Source organism: Corvus brachyrhynchos, unplaced genomic scaffold (assembly GCF_000691975.1).
Source record: "Corvus brachyrhynchos isolate BGI_N302 unplaced genomic scaffold, ASM69197v1 scaffold150, whole genome shotgun sequence".
NCBI lineage: Eukaryota > Metazoa > Chordata > Aves > Passeriformes > Corvidae > Corvus > Corvus brachyrhynchos.
In genome coordinates, this window is record NW_008236162.1 from 210,986 (window position 1) to 225,432 (window position 14,447).

Genomic DNA, 14,447 nt, shown 5'->3' on the forward strand with positions numbered 1-14,447 from the left:
AGAACAGCAACCGTCAGCACCGGGCTGAGCCTCGTGTTCGTGCAGCATCACCAGAAATCCCAACGCGGCCTCAACCCCCCGGGATCAGCCCACAGGAGAAACCCCGGAGGGTTCCCAGCTCCCTGCAGCACATTCAGGTCCCTCTGGAGCAGCACTGCCAGGCTGGAAGAGCTGCAGTTGTTCAGCCTGGAGGAGGAAATGCTCCAGGGGGATCTTAGAGCCTCTTCCAGTGCCTCAAGGGGCTGATAAAAAGGAGGGAGAGGGACTCTTTATATGGATGGTGGTTTTACACTGCCAGAGGGCAGGGATGGATGGGATATTGGGAAGGAATTCCTGGCTGAGAGGGTGGGAAGGGACTGGGATAGAATTCCCAGAGCAGCTGTGGCTGCCCCTGGATCCCTGGAAGTGCCCAAGGCCGGGCTGGAGCACCCTGGGATAGAGGGAGGTGTCCCTGCACATGGCAGGGGTGGAATGGGATGATTTTAAGGTCCCTCCCAACCCAAACCATTCCAGGATTCCGCGGTCTGTGCTATGGGTCCCCACTCCTGGATGGATCTCCCACCTGGCAGTGCTGGAGCCAGAGCAGAGGGAGCTGCTCTGCCTCCCTTTCCCAGTGTGTGGGCAGATGTTCAGACTGCTCCATTCTGGCTCTCTTGGACAACCTGGCTCTGAAGAACAAACCAAGGGGTTTGTAAAGCCAGCAGCTCCCAAAAACTGTCCCCTTTTTCCAGCGCCTGGAGAGGAGCTGAGCATTTCCGGAGTGCCCAGACCAGCCTGGGAATATCAAAGGCAGACCCAGCTGGCAGCGGGGTGGTGCCAGCACAGCTGGAACACGGGTTATTCCTTGGTGCCAGCACAGCTGGAACATCTGTTTATTGCTGCCAGGACAAAGCTGCTCACCCAAGGTCACGATTCCCTACGTTCTTTATCTTCCAGCCTCCCCAAGATAAACACAATGAAAGCAGCTCCACTGCTGCTCACCAGAGCTGAGCACATCCACACCTCGTACAAATGTATTTCCAAACGCTGCCAGATCCATCCTGAATCCCAGCTCTCCCTTATGTAAATCCTCAGAAACTGCCAGCCCCCCACCTGCTTTTTCCTTTTTTTTTTCCTTCCATAAATATTCTACGCTTGCAAATGTTAATCCTACGACTAAATATGATTTATGGCACAACATCAGATACAAATCTTTGCAGATAATTTTATCATCTGCAAGAGATGAGCTGATCAAGTCGAAAGAAATATGCTCTGAGGGAGAAAAACACACACGGCAGGAGAGAGAGAGGCGAGAGTTGATTCTAACGCTGCCAGCAAACCTGAGCTCATTATAGCTGGAGATATCCTACACATAATCCAATCTTGGAACAAATGCCTTTTGATTTTCCAGGCTGAACTTTAAGTGAAAACCACAGAGCTAATTTCTCCCAAATTTTCATTGCCCGGTGCTCTTCATCCCGAAAAAGCATGGAAAAAGCAAAGGCATTGAGGCTAATTGGGAACTTTTGCAGGGTCAGAGTTCCTCTTGATGTGGATCCCCTGCAGAACGCTGGAGAGATCCCAAAATCCTTCCAAGAGCTGGAATTCAGCTGCGAATATGATTTGACATGCCAGCTGAGCAGCAGGGATGCGGAGGACAAGCTGCTGGGGGGAATTTGGTGGGACAACTGTGCTCACGAGTGGATCCACAAGACCCTGGATGTCCCCTTGGATAGAGCAATATCTGTGCCAGTTCCTGTCAGGCCGGAGTTTGGCCTCAGCTTTAAGGCAGCTCTTTATGATTCCATAAAAGCCAAGGACTGTTTGTGTTGTGCAGAGCTGAGGGATGGAGGTCCTGCCTCGGCAGCAATAACACACAGCCCATTAAGCACCTGAGGCCTGACTGCGAGCTCCAAACGGAGTCAGAGGGATTGGGATCTCCACAACATCCCTAAAAAGTGATAAACACGGGGTTTGCAGCCCTTTTCCAGTGGCATTATAGAATCTCTCGCTAATTTTCACTTCCAAGGTCTGTGCACATATAAATCACAGCAGTAAGGGTCGCTGGGTGGAGGGAGGGTGGATGTTCTTTATCAGTGTAAAAAATAGAACAGGTGGATCAGGTGAATTTGCAGCTTAAATAAAATCAGGATGTTGCAGGTTAATCTGTAGAGCTTTTTTAGGATAAGGAGGCCCAGCAAGGGGTTCTCAGGCCTGGCCCTCGCGCTGCTCTTCCTCTTCCTCTTTTGGGACCTGGGTTTCACTAAGGGAAATTAAAGAAATAATGGTGTCAAATGACTGTGGGAAGCTCTGTCCTTGGTAAAGACTGAAGGCAGAGATGCCACCAGCCCCTGGCACCCCTGACAGCCCTTAGGATGCCTCTGGAATCAAGAAAACACCACAAGAACGATTCAAACCTTCCTGGTCAAAGAGAGGAGCCCAGGACTGTCCCACAAAGAGCCCTGTCCTTCCCCGGAAGATAACTTTGCGTTTGCAGGAAGACACGAGGGATCGGTTTTATTTACACCGAGGTGACCACAGGTGACACCTGAGCCCCCAAAGCTTTTCCAGGACACAGCCTTGATGGTGGAAACTGCTGCAAACGTGGGGACAGCTGTACCAGCACTCATCCCGTGAAACGATGGAAAACCCTGATGATGCTGCTCACTCTACACAAAGCTGTTACTATTCTATTTTTACAGATTCAGAGATCAACAAAACATATTCGAAATCATCTAAGCTGCAGAGAATTAATTTTAGAAGTGTTTTTGTTCCAGCTTCTGAGGTAATTTCTTTTTTCTTTCACTCCTGCTATGGAACTAATACCTGAGACACTCAGATGTGACCTTGCACAAGTCATTTTATGAGCTGGAAAATGAGAAGCTTCAGTCCTGCCCCTGCTTGTCCTTGGAGTCTGGAGCTCTTTGAGGTGAGGGCTATTTGTGCAGGGACTAAAACAACCTGGCTGTGGCCTAAGCTGGGCCTTTTCAGCTGCTTTGGGCTCCAAGAGACAAAAAACAAAAAACAACAACCAAACAAAAAATAGCAGAAAAAATTCCAGAGAAATAAATACAAAAATTCCAGACAAATAAATACAGCCCTGGGATTGTGTCCTCAAGAACTGGAACAGGCTGGTGGTGGAGTCCCCATCCCTGGAGGGATTTAACATGGAAACCTGGAATGGTTTGGGTGGGAAGGGACCTTAAAGCCCACCCAGTGCCACCCCTGCCACGGGCAGGGACACCTCCCACTGTCCCAGGGTGCTCCAAACCCTGGCCTTGGGCACTTGCAGGGATCCAGGGGCAGCCACAGCTGCTCTGGGCTGATGTATCTCTTCAGAGCATTTTCTGAAAATTTTGTATTTAATTTTTCTCTTTCATTCCCATTTTAATTTTTCAAATCAGCACTGCCCAATCCTTTCCTGAAGTACTAAAAGTTTTTGTGGCAGGAAAACACAAATCAGCATGAGAATGAGCTCCAAAGTCACCGACACACGATGAACATTTAGGGTTTAGCCCATATGTGCACCAGGTAGAATTCTCTGCCACACTGTCCGTCCTTCCCTGAGAGGGTGGGGAGGGGCTGGGATGGAATTCCCAGAGCAGCTGTGGCTGCCCCTGGATCCCTGGAAGTGCCCAAGGCCAGGCTGGAGCAGCCTGGGACAGTGGGAGGTGTCCCTGCCCATGGCAGGGGTGGCACTGGATGGGCTTTGAGGTCCCTTCCCACCCAACCCATTCCATGATGATTTCATTATTCTAGCCAAAGCTGCAAAGAGTTAATTAAGCAAAGTCTGGAGTAATTCCCCTGTGAGAGCTGTGAGTGTTCGGGCGGGTTTGGGCTCTAGGCCTGGATTAGTTTCCCAGTATTGACTTCTCAAGCCCACACCCCACAGATCTCCACTCTAAACATAATAAATGTTGCATCCAAGCAGCCACACACTTCAGCCAGAGCTCCTGTTACGAGCACAATTTACATAAATCCCCAGCCACGGGAGGAAGACAAAAGATTTAGCGGTGGAAATTTAAGGAATGCAAATCCTCCCTGTCACAGTCCAAGCGACACTGGAGAGGTTCCCAGCTCAGCAGCTTTGCTGGAGCACAAGTGCTCCCCTCAAAACCAACTGGAGTTGCTGGAGCTACCTGACATTGAGGGAGATCCTGGCCTGCATTGGAAAGGTGTCACCCAAAATTCAGCGAGATCCTGGCCTGCATTGGAAAGGTGTCACCCGAAATTCAGGGAGGTTCTGGCCTGCATTGGAAAGGTGTCACCCGAAATTCAGGGAGGTTCTGGCCTGCATTGGAAAAGTGTCACCCGAAATTCAGGGAGATCCTGGCCTGCATTGGAAAGGTGTCACCTGAAATTCAGGGAGATCCTGGCCTGCATTGGAAAGGTGTCACCCGAAATTCAGGGAGGTTCTGGCCTGCATTGGAAAAGTGTCACCCGAAATTCAGGGAGATCCTGGCCTGCATTGGAAAGGTGTCACCTGAAATTCAGGGAGATCCTGGCCTGCATTGGAAAGGTGTCACCCGAAATTCAGGGAGGTTCTGGCCTGCATTGGAAAGGTGTTTCCCAACACCCCCTGCCCACTTTTCCTCTGCCAGCCACTACCGATGTTCAGCTCAACCCTCAAGCATCCAAACATCCAAATCCACAGACCCACACTGCAGTTTGGATTCTTTGTCTTTTACATTCCTTTGACACTGCACTGAATTTTACCAGCAGTTTTACTTAGGTTGAAAATACCTGGGAGTTAATTAGCTGTGATTGTCACACACGAAAGTTCTATTAAAACTAGTCAGAGATTAGAATTTAGCCTGGACTTCTGTTTTTTGTAGGTGCAGCCATCAAACCCTAGATTTTTAGCCAAACATCAATAAAAATCCTTATTCTGGAGCTTGGAAAGCACAGCAGTAGGGACATAACCTCGCCCTATTTCCACTGGAAGCAGGGAGCTATAAAGGATTTGGGCTGGGGTCTGAGTGAGCACCGAGTGGCCTCATTTCCAGAGTGCTTCTCTCTCACCTCTACTTTGTTAAACACTCTCACCCATTCTTAATTCCTTGCTCTGCCTCCCAACAGGACACCTCAGACAAGCTGGAGTCCAGACCAATGTGATCTCTAGGATGTGGCACCTCCCTATCAAGCAATTCCAGGAGGGAATACTGAGTTCTTGGACCATCTGCAGCTCCTGCTCCAGTATTTCCCTCTGTGCCCACAGCAGCAGCCTCACTGCAGGGAAAACTCCTCGAGGATCAGGCAGAGATGAACTCTGCCTCACCCAGAATCACTCCAGCCAGACCCAATCACCCATCTCGGGCTGAAACAATTCCCTGGTGTTCGATAAATCAAAATTTGGCTGCCTGGGTTTTGGGAACAGTTCTTTTCCGTGCTGGAAATATGATGAGTTTGTTCTTTATGCTCAGTTTGGAAGAAGGATCCCTCCCCATCCATTGTCCTGCAGAGCAGGAAAGTCTTTGTGGAGACACAGGAATGGCCATGGGTGTCTGCGTGACTCACTGCCAGCATTCCCAGCAGGAGACAGGAGTGTAATCTGTGCAAGGACTGGCAAGCTCAGCAGTCTCTGGGGAGAAGTTTGGATGGAGTGGAGTTTATTTTATCCCTGAAAGGAGATGGTGCAAAGGCTCACGCTGTCACAGGAGCCTAAACCCCGGATCCTGGCAAGGGAAATGATGCATGTTTGAGTCCCAGACTGTCTCAGCTGTGTCAGTCTGGACACCTTGGCTTTATCCAGGCACTGTCTGGACCCTGCAATTCAAACCCTTCCATTCTGGTGCCTCTGTTTTCAAAGAGGAGGAACACCCTGGGTGGAAAACTCAGCACCTGCTCCATCCCTCCTGCTGGGAGCTGCCATGGGACAGCCAGCCCTGCCTCACAGGGGACACGTTGCCCTTTTTGAACAATAAAAATGCAGCATGGATATTCTCTGGTAGTTGAACATCGCCTGGTTTCACATTTGCTGGTAATCTCTAATCCAGGTAAGATGATTCCTGTGGAAGTGCTTGCCCAGTTAATGATTACATGAATTAATTACACGCAACTTTAGGAGCTGTCCATGTGCAGGGGAAACTCGGAGTTACAAAACGTGGAAGCGATGTTTTCTCATTAGTGCTAATATTTAGTCTCAGAGCACCATGACTTCATTGGTGAATTAGCATCAGAGCTGTTGATAAATCAAATTCAGAGTTCATTTCCAAGCCGATCATAATTTAGAGTAAAAATAAGCAAGATGTTCAGTGGTAGCACGGCGATTAGCGGAGCACGCGGCTTCACCTCAGAGACAGATTGATTGGGCACATTAGGCAGACAGAGCTGGGATAAACAATTCCAGCGCATTTCCCGCCGCTGAAAAATCACAGGCAACAGTCCTGGAACATCCCTTTGGAGTCAGTGCAGAAAAATATCCCTGTTCAGGAAACTGCCTCATCAAACATTCCCATCAAACCCATTCCGAGGGACAAACGCAGGCTCTGAGCTCGGTGCTGAAATATGAGTGGGTCTGTGTGTTCTGCTTCCACTTGGAACAAACACAGAAGTGCCTGGCTGCTTTTTGGAACAGGCCTTTTGTTCTGCAGTCTGTGTTTCCTCAGGTAATGCTCATATTGATAAAAAAAAAAAATCAAAATCTCGTTTATTAAAACGTTTCGGCACTTGGGTGTTGGAGCGCTCGGCTCTGATGAGGGTTTGTGAGCTCTGCTGTCACGGAGCTGTCCCTGGGACATCTGAGCAGCTCAGGAAATCTGCCAGCTGCAGTTTTAGGTGAAAGCCTTCAAGCTCCTTAATTAGCCCAGGTTTTCTGAGAGCTGCAGAGCCCACGGGGAGCTCCACCTGGGGCTGGTGCCTCCGTTAGGCACAAAGGGTGGAGCAGGAGCTCTGGGGAGCTGGAACTGGAGGTGCAATTCCCACAATCAACCTCCTGCAATCTCACCTCCAATTTCCTTCCCGCCGCTCAGAATCCGTGGCTGTGTCTCCTCGCTCTTCTGTCCTCCCAAATCACATCCCCGGTCTCTGCAGCTGCCCCTGGCACTGAGGGAGGAGGTGGCAGCTTCAGGCTGGAAGCACTGAGCCACTGCCCCAAAGTCAGCAGTTCCACAAGGAACACCAAACATCTGCCAGTTTTCTCCAGGAAATCCAGGACAGCCTGCTGAACGTCCACCAAGGGCTGGTGTTCCACGGGGATGGGGCAGTTCCTGGTCAGTTCCATGGGGATGGGGCAGTTCCTGATCAGTTCCATGGGGATGGAGCAGTTCCTGGTCAGTTCTTCGGGGATGGGGCAGTTCCTGGGCAGTTCTTTGGGAATGGGGCAGTTCCTGGTCAGTTCTGCAGGGATGGGGCAGTTCCTGATCAGTTCCATGGGGATGGGGCAGTTCCTGGGCAGTTCTTTGGGAATGGGGCAGTTCCTGGTCAGTTCTGCAGGGATGGGGCAGTTCCTGGTCAGTTCCTCAGGGATGGGGCAGTTCCTGGTCAGTTCCACAGGGATGGGGCAGTTCCTGGTCAGTTCTTCGGGGATGGGGCAGTTCCTGGTCAGTTCCTCGGGGATGGAGCAGTTCCTGATCTCTTGAGTGCTTGTGCACACACACACAAAGTGGAATGTAAGTCCAAGTGCTTTACAGAGTTAAGCCTGTCTTAAATAAAGCCCAACTTCTCCTTGGCTTCCCTTCTCTGCAGGCTGTTTTCCCTTGCCTTATGCTAATGCCCACCTGTAATAATTCCACAAATTGATCCTATGGGCATCCTGTATCCATTGCCATCCCTGGAGCTGTCCAAGGCCAGGCTGGACTGGGCTTGGAGCAGCCTGAGAGAGTGGGAGGTGTCCCTGCCCATGGCAAGGGGTTGGAATGAGATGATTTTAAGGTCCCTTCCCACCCAAACCATCCCAGGATTCTGCGATTCCATGTCCCACCCTGAGCTCCACTCACTTAGACTTGGATCCTGCCAGTCCGAAGATTAAATCACGGTCTTTGGAGCCAAGCCTGGAATATTTTGCAGGGTGATGGGGTTGGGCACAGGCTGGCTTCTTCAATGTATGGAACGGAAACCTGTTCCTTATAAAAATCTAAGCTGGAGGCAAAAGGTTGTTTTGGCAGGTCTCAGACCACGTCCTAGTGAAAAAAGTTGGTGTCAGTGGAAATTTGGAGCCTAAATTCTACAAAAAGATCATGAATCTTATTCAAGTCTTGTATTTCTGTGGAAAAGGGATCCCAAAATTGGCATGGACTGACAGAAGAGAGGCCTTGGTACAGAAAATGTAGAGAAACAACAGACAGGAGACACGGGACAAAGATGCTGCGGCCCCCAGTTCCCTCTCCAGGCCCTATTAAAGGTTTATTTGTAGTTCATTAAAAGGCTACTGATAATTGATAGCTACAGGAATGAAACAAACATCATTGTGTTAGATGTGATTAGAGGCAGATTAACCCAAGAAATTGCATATCTTGCTAATAAGCAATTTAGGAATCTATGGGATTATATAATACTTCATAAAATTGGTCAATTTAATACAAACTGAATTAAAATGCAGCTATTAATTTCTAATTTGAGATGAAAATATTCACCAACTTTAAACCATCTAGAGGCCTCACCAAAGAGAGAATTTTATGAGTTATTGGGTCACCCTTGCCGAGTGCATTCCAGGTTTTTAAACCCTGGAACGTCACCCTGACAGTTCCACTGACATTGTGAACTGGATTTGAAGCTTTCCTTGCCTTCCCTACAGATAAATTCCTAATCCTTCTCTCCAATCACACAAACGCCTTTCCCTTTAAAGCAGAACCTCTCCACGGACTCTTTAACTGAGTGTGTTTTTCTAGAGATCAGGAGAAAAATCATCCACACCCCACTGCTCCCTCCATGGGCAGATTTGATCTTTCAATCAGGAAATGAAAAGGTTTCCCTAAAGGAAACTCCCAGAAAGAAGAAAAACCCTTCTAAGCCTTGTTATTGTTCCTTGGGCAAAATATTTCTTTTAAATGGCTTGATCTGTTTTTTATGGCGTGTCTGGCTCCCGACAAAAAGCCGCACTGATGAAAAACTCGGAGTGAGATGCACGGGAACCTTCGATTTTCCGCCGTGGAGGGCCGATCAAATAAACAAACTCTCCAGATATTCTAATTGGAAAGCCATTAATAATTGCTGTGGGTGCATTGGGATCGTTTCCTATGGAAGTCGATAGGGGTGGAAGCCTGGGGGGTCAGCAAAGCTTAGGGACAGCAGTGAGTCCCTCAAACACGGTGCAGCTCCTTGGAGTAATTCCTTGTCCACGTCCAAAAGAATCCCATTGGGAGCCTCTCCATGTCTTTGGGTGCCCAAATGCACAGAGCTCCCAAAATTTAAGCCAACTCAGTTCTTATTTAGACACCTAAAGCTCTGTTTCCCCCAGGAATTTGTGCTCCCCACTCATGGCAGAGCTGGAGTTGGTTTGAGCTCAGCCTCTCAGGCCAAGCCAAAGGTGCCTCCAGCCCAAGGCACCACAAAGAAAGAGCAGAGCAGGTGTCAAGCATCCCATAACAACTCCCCCAGAGCATTCTCCTGACCTTCAACGCTCCCAGCTTGCTGAATTCCCGCCATTTCAGCCCCAAAATCCCATGGAGCTGGACCTTCCATGGTATTCCAGAGCCTGGAGCATCCTCACATCTGGGGCCAGAGCATCATGTGGGGAATGGGGCACGTCCTTCAGAAGAAGAATTATGGCAGTAAAGGAAACGGTGCAGTTGCTCTTCCATGCAGTGATCCAAAAGATGGCAACCTGTTACCTCCACTACTCCCAAAAAATAAATCCAGGATTTAATAGGAACATCTGATAATGTTGCTGCCACGGTGAAAGATGAAGGTGCTGTAGAATGAGTGGAGTAAGTCTCTGTCTCATATTAAAACCCTGCTTTTCATTAGATCTGCCCAGAATTGATGGGCTGCAAAAGAGCTGTCCAGGAACTGATGGCTTCTCCGAAGGTTTTTAAATACTGTTTCAAGTTGTGCATTGATCCTGTGCATCAAGAGAACAAAACTGTGTTTCCTAAGGCAGGGGGAACATGACTCAAACTGCACAATATTTTGTCCTGAAGACATGGGAAGGTATAAACAAGGCACGTCGTGACTGGTGATTAAAACTGAAACAGTGTGAGAAGAAAGGGATGAAAGAAACGGGAATTTTTCCTTCTCCGGTATCTATTTATCCCTGACCCAAAAGGTTTTGGCTGTAGTCAGGTGAGTCTCAACCCATTTTGATTAAAAACTGCTTAAAGCCACATTTGTAAATGGCACTAATTCCATTTAATAAGGCAATATTAAAAATACAAATAATATCCAGCCCCAAACTCTAAGAGGACAAAATCCTGCCCTGCCGTGATTTGAAATTCAATGTTCAGTCCTGGCCTAAGCGAGCAGATAATTTGGGGTTTTTCAGTCATCTCAAGGGGTCGTTCTTTACAGAAAATGGGTGTCAAAGGAAGGGATGAGTGGAGGAAAAATGACAGAGACGCTCCTGCTGCTGCTGTTCCACCTGAGCTGGGCTCGGCTGGGCTCAGCAGCTTCTCCACGCCCAGAGCTGCCGAGCAGGAACATCTGAAACTCAGGGAGGAGAGGCAAGCAAAGCATCTCGAGTGTGAACTGAGCACAGTCCAAGGAGTTGGTAATTTCTGCTGAGGAAACAGGGAGAGAAATTCCCTCCAGGGGGAGAGAAGCCAGAAGCCGCCGGCACTCCGGCTGCTCGGACACGGGAGGGAGTTCCTGTTTGTCCCAGAGGTCCCAGCAGGGTTCTATTTCTGGGAAGTTCCAAGGTTTTAATTGCCTCCACTGTCTCCCAGCAGAAGAATTGGTGAGGTGGCAAAAACTTTGCGGCAGGAAGATGAATCCAGGAGCAGAATTCCCTCTCCTCCTGGCTGTGTCCCTTCCATCAGCCAGGAGGAAACTGCAGCCCCCTGGTCTTCCAAAGGGTACTGAGGTGTGACTCCTCTGTGGGACTCCCATTGGGGTGAGGATTTGTGTCACCACCACCCAAAGGAAGGAACAATCCCTGCACCTGGCAGCACCAGGAGCTGAGCTGGGGCAGGGCAGGGCCAGAGGGAAATGACTGTTTCATGTTGAAGGAGGAAAAATAATTGAGGGATGGGGATGAAGATTGGCAGGAAGGTGCCTGGTGGGGCTGGCACTGCCAGGGGCCAAGGCTGCAGGCTCTGGGCTCAGGGCTGCCTGAGGGCGATGGGCTGAAGTCAGCAGAGAGCTTGGAGAGGCTGGAGCACATCCTGACCCTGGGAGCAAACCCATTCCCAGCTCTGCCAAACCCAGGGAACACAAACTGTGCAAGGGAATTCCTCACCCACTGAGGGTGATGCTGCTCATCCCAGCACAGGAATTCCTCACCCACTGAGGGTGATACTGCTCATCCCAGCACAGGAATTCCTCACCCACTGAGGGTGATACTGCTCATCCCAGCACAGGAATTCCTCACCCACTGAGGGTGATACTGCTCATCCCAGCACAGGAATTCCTCACCCACTGAGGGTGATACTGCTCATCCCAGCACAGGAATTCCTCACCCACTGAGGGTGATACTGCTCATCCCAGCACAGGAATTCCTCACCCACTGAGGGTGATACTGCTCATCCCAGCACAGGAATTCCTCACCCACTGAGGGTGATACTGCTCATCCCAGCACAGGAATTCCTCACCCACTGAGGGTGATACTGCTCATCCCAGCAGCCCATCTCTCTGCACCTCCGAGGTTCCCTGGGTGCCCGACTACGCAGATACTCCTGGTAGTTACAGCTGCGTGGCTCACCCCACGCCCCTGTGTCAAAACGAGATGCTGCAGAGTCAAATGAGGACTCCAAGCTCCTAAAAATCCCTGAGCTCCTTGGATATGGAATGCTACAACTCCGTGTGTTGCTGAAGCCTCTCTTCATGGTGACAGAGCAAACGTTCTGCCACTGCTCATCTCTGACAGGCGAAGGAGGGAGGTGACAGCAGCATCGTTACCGTGCTCCAAACGCTCCGGAATGGCAAACAGGGAGAGCGGGAGGGGCAGGGCAGGGGCTCAATCACACCCTTAAAAAATTAATCACAAACAGGGCTTCATGCTTCAGTCACGTTCTGCAGAATCTTTGTGTAGCAGAGATCAAGGGAGAAGAAAATGAATGTGAGACTGTCCGGCATTGCAGGCAAGGACATTCCCCAGTGAGAGAATTCTCTTCTAATACTCCACAGAAAACTAATGACTTTTTCATTCCTCTGGGCAAGTGTTGCAGTGTGCAGGGGAATCATCGGTAAAGGCATTTCAGAATCCCTGAGAAAACTGGAACAAAGATGGGGTGGGGAATATCCTGGGCTTAGCAATCTTTGCTGCTACAGAACTGAGCGAATCCATTCAATTGTTACATGAAACAATGGCAATTATTAGTGAGCAACAGTAGTTTAGGGAGCATTTTGAAGCAGAAGGGAATGTCTGGATGGCACTAAAAAACCCCCAAACCAAACAGAAGCCCCAAATAAACCAACTGGCGAAGCAGGCACTGTATGACAGGAGAGGAGAGAGCACTGAAACACCAGAAACTGAGGTTTAGTGATCAACCCTGAGACAACTCTGCTGCCACAGAAGCTGCGGCTGTCCCTGGATCCCTGGAAGTGCCCAAGGTCGGGTTGGACGGGGCTTGGAGCAACCTGGGATAGTGGAAGGTGTCCCTGCCATGGCAGAGGTGGCACTGGATGGGATTCAAGGTCCTGTCCAACCCAAACCTGATTCAGTGAAATCTCAGAAAATTTTCGGCACAGAAAATACACGGCCGAGATGGTGAAGATATAATGAAAAAGATGCTCTGAGCTGTGTGTTCATCGTGGAGAGGGAAAGCAGAAAATCTGAGTTTTGCCCCATTTCTAAGTCCCCCCAGAGAGCCGCAGCGGACTGGTCCGGGCCGGAACATCCCCGGCACTGCGGTGTCAGGATCCCTCGGGAGCAGCTGGCAGGAGCCAGAGCTGTCCTTGCCACACACGGCCCGGGCTGCGTGAATCCGAGCGGGAGCCTGGGAACAGCTCTGGAAAGCGGAGCTCAGACACATCCAGCCGGGAATGAAGCGCTTTCCCCGCACAGCTGAGCGCTCCTGGATGCAGCCAGGAGAGGGCTGCAGAGCACCTGGACTGCGGAGCCGGCTCGCTGCTCACGCTGGGCGGGCTCCGGGCTTTGGGCAAAGCCAAACAAATCGGTCTCGTTCCTAACCTGGCACGAGGAACATTAACGAGCAAAAGCAGCCGCTGCCCTCTCGGGCCGGCTCCGGGCTGGGGCACAGCCGGAGTGATGCGGGGAAAGGAAAGAAAAAGGTTCAAAAAATCCTTCTGGACAATAAAATCTGCCCTGGGAGCCAGGTTTGGGAATATCTGTCACTGAGAGACAGCTCCTCTGGACAACCTTTCACCCAGCCAGGCACAAACCAAAGGGCTTCCAGCCACTCCGGTGCTTTCTAAGCTGGGTAAGGGAAAGGCGATGCCAGTGTGTCCAAAGGGATCAGCCAACAGGGAATTCCACGTTTTCAGAGCGCAGCACTTCCTGGGTGGAACACGGGGCTGCAGCTGTTCACATGGGATAATCCCAGAATTCCGGAGGGTTTGGGTTGGGAAGGACCTTAAAGCTCATCTCTGACATGGCAGGGACACCTTTCCTAGACCAGGGTGCTCCTCGCCCCATCCAACCTGGCCTTGGGCACTTCCAGAGATCATGGGGCAGCCACAGCTCCTCTGGGAGTTCCGTCCCAGCCCCTCCCCACCCTCGTCGGAGGAATTTCTTTCCCTTTCCTGGCTCTACACCCACCACAGACACCTGGAATAAACACCCAGCGCCTGCTTCATCCGTGAGATCCAGGTGCTATCCCGACCTGCTCCCTGCCTGCACGAGGGTGAAATACTGGGAGAAGAAATCTAAAGATAAATAAACCTCTCATCATCCAAAATCTGCTGTTTGCTGTGCCCAGAGGCCTCGACAAGAGCCGGAGCTACTCTCGGTACCCGACGCTCGTGCGCTCAGTGAGAGCCCTTGCCCTGCAGAGCTTGTACTCCAGACAGGAGTGACAGATGAAGGGTGGGAGAAGGAAAATAGCAAACAAGAAAAAGATCTCGCACAGATTGAGGGACAGATTTTTCCACAAGCTAAATACATGAATACAGAGCTTTTATCCCCAAATGACTCCCCTCATCATGTGGCCACGGCGGCTCCGTGTGTGTTTGGAAATGGAGACGGCCCAGGAGGAGCTGATCTGCGGAGCACAAGAGCTGGTGGTGAGAACACGGCGTCCACAACATCCACACTGCGAGGACTGACACCAAACGGGCTCCCAGCAATGCCCAGCAGCAGCAGGACAGGCCTTGCTGCTCCGCCAGCACGTGTGAGTGATGTAACAATTGGAATAAATCTTTCCCACCTTTAGTATTTCCTATATTTAGTATTTCCCTATTTCCTATATTGTGTC

General features: G+C 50.3%; 1 protein-coding gene across 1 annotated transcript in view; it reads right to left on the reverse strand.

The window, feature by feature from the left end:
• The window catches only part of LOC103614812 (leucine-rich repeat transmembrane neuronal protein 4), a 199,492-nt gene that overhangs the window by 1,390 nt on the left and 183,655 nt on the right, over positions 1-14,447 (reverse strand).